The following is a 2793-nucleotide window of genomic DNA, read 5'->3' as shown; positions in this document are numbered from 1 at the left end:
TGTAACAGCACTTCTGACACAAAGGTTTCCCAAATTTCACAATATAAGAGATTTTAGAAGCACAGTAACATACATGACATCATGTATTTAAAAAAAATGAAACAACTTGTTGCCGGTTAGATGACATCAATTCAGCTGAATGCATTTCCAATTTATCCTACATGGAAAATCATTCATCTTATCACTTTTGGTATTTTGTACTGATCACATCTAAAACCAGTGTACAGTAATTAAGTATGAAGTCATTACATTCAATTAAAGAAATAACCTAATAATGGCAGTATTTAACATTGATATAGTGCTTGCTACATGCCAGGCACTGTGTTAAACACTTCACAGTTGTGTGATCCTCACAACAACCTTTGGTTGTTTAGTTTTTCAGTCATGTCCGACTCTTGGCGACCCCATTGGGGGTTTTCTTGGCAGAGACACTGGAAGGGTTTGCCATTTCCTTCTCCAGCTCATTTTACGGATGAGGAAACTGAGGCAAACAGGGCGAAGTGACTCGCCCAGGGTCACCCAGGTAATAAGTGTCTGAGGCTGGATTTGAACTCAGGTCCTCCTAACTCCAGGACCAGTGCCCTATCCACTGCTCCACAACCTTGGAAGGTGGGTGCTATTGTTACCATTCCCTTTACAGATGAAGAAACTGACAATCATCTGGCATCTTTTGGGCATGGATGGGGCTGGCCTTCTCGTATGTTACAACTCATACCTCTCCCCTCCCCCACTCTTCTCTCATCATATCACACACACCCCCAAGCTATGGCAAAGCCCTGCTGATCCACAGGAGAAACCTCTCAGAATTTGCTCATAGTCAGCTCAAGATGTAGCAAGCCTTTAGAGGCGGTGCAGTGGATAGAGCACCAGGCCTGGAGTTGGGAAGACCTGAGTTCCAATCTGGCCTCAGACACTCACTAGCTGGGTGACCCTGGGTAAATCACTTAACCCTGTTTGTTTCACTTTCTTCGTCTGTAAAATGAGCTGGAGAAGGAAATGGCAAACCCCTCCAGCGTTTTTGCCAAGAAAACCCCGAAACGGAACAACAAGAAGTCTAACCTCCCCATTTTACAGTAGAAGAAACTGAGTCCTAGAGAGGTTCAGTGACTTGCCCAAAGTCATAAAGTGGCTGCCCTGGATTTCGAACGCAGGTCTTTTGATTCTAAATTCAAAGGTCACCATTGGGTGCCACCTGTCTAAGGATATCGGGTATTTGGGTGGCTTAAGGTATCTAGAGCTGCTATGAGGTCCAGAACTTCAGCCGAGATGCTGGGTGGGATGGTTGACAAAAATGAGAAGGGAATGACGGAATCTAGTAATTTGAGAGTCAGAGTGATCATAGTAAAATAGTCCGTGAGTTATAAGGGATCTAAAAAGCATGGAGTTAACCGCCCCCCCCCCCATTTTACAGATGAGGAAACTGAAGCTCAGAGGGATGAAGTGACTTGACCAGGGTCATACAAGGAGAAAATAACAAATTGCAGACTTGAACCCAGATGACCTCATTCTAAATCCAACCCTCTACATACCACACTATGTTGTCTCTGAGGAAGGAGCCTTTGAGACCTTCTTCTCCAATTCTTCCATTTTCCAGTTGATCCATCTTCAAGGATGCAGGGGAGTTTGGATAGGCAGGAAGCACCCAAAGGAGGGGGCTAATGCTGTCCTGATCTCCAACAAAATGAGGATAAGAAAAATTCTAGACCCTACAGATGAGCAAAAGGTGAATTTATTCAGTACTTTGTGAACACTTAGAAAAGAAGGAGATGATCACTAGGAGGCAGTATGGGTTTAATAATTATGATAATAGCAATAGCAATGCATATGATTACTTTGTAAACCTTAAAATCCTAGACAAATGTAAGCAATTATCTCTTGCTCAGAAAAAAATAAAGGTCATTTCAAACTACGCTCATATCTTTTGTTGGCAGGATTAATAATCTAATGGATTAGATAAATGCCATCTTTCCACTGGCATTCTACTTTTCTCATATAAATTTTTCATCTGTTCTCTATTTGGGTAATTGGTCCATTAAGGTAATTGGGCCTTGTTTTTTCCTCCAATAAGTAGCTTTGGAGGGAAGCATTCATAATAAATGCAATGCAACCTATGTTGTTGGTAGGGGACAATTTTATTCATAATTTATTATAGGAGGGACCATGGTAGAATGGAAAAGTCACTGGTTAAAGAATCAGAAGACGCAGAAGTGAGTAGAACCAGGAGAACACTCTACACAGTAAGAGCAACATTGTGCAATGGCCAACTTTGATAGACTTAGCTCTTCTCAACAATGCAATGATCTAAGACAACTCCAAAACACTCTTTTTTAAAATTTTCAATTAAAAAGCATTTATTTTTTCTCACTCAAAATGTGGAACGCTTCATGAATTTGCATGTCATCCTTGCGAAGGGGCCACGCTAATCTTTGCATGGCTCCAATTCTAGTATACGTGCTGCTGAAGTGAGCACCAAAACACTCTTGATGGAAAATCCTATCCACATCCAGAGAAAGAACTAAGGAATCTGAATGCAGATCGAAGTATACTATTTTCTTTTTTTTTAAATTTTTTTCTTTCTTGAGGTTTTTCCTTTTTGTTCTGCTTCTTTCACAACATGACAAATGTGGAAATATGTTTAACGTGATTGTACATGCATAGCCTATTTCAGATTGCTTGCTGTCTTGGGGAGGGAGAAACAATGTGGAACTCAAAATCTTATAAAAGTGAATGTTGAAAACTATGTTTACAACTAATTGGAAAAACCCCAAATACTGTTAAGTGAGGGGAAAAAGA

The 2793-nt window shown here is 40.6% G+C and overlaps 1 non-coding gene across 1 annotated transcript; it reads right to left on the bottom strand.

The window, feature by feature from the left end:
- Nucleotides 1–2366: 2366 nt before the first annotated feature.
- LOC118835041 lies at nucleotides 2367–2470 on the bottom strand. Its single transcript, XR_005009404.1, has one exon. It is a non-coding gene; the product is annotated as a U6 spliceosomal RNA (small nuclear RNA).
- Nucleotides 2471–2793: the final 323 nt, after the last annotated feature.

Source organism: Trichosurus vulpecula, chromosome 1 (genome assembly GCF_011100635.1).
Source record: "Trichosurus vulpecula isolate mTriVul1 chromosome 1, mTriVul1.pri, whole genome shotgun sequence".
Lineage (NCBI taxonomy): Eukaryota > Metazoa > Chordata > Mammalia > Diprotodontia > Phalangeridae > Trichosurus > Trichosurus vulpecula.
Note: the sequence above shows the minus strand (reverse complement) of the source record. Positions and strands in the feature narration are given on the sequence as shown.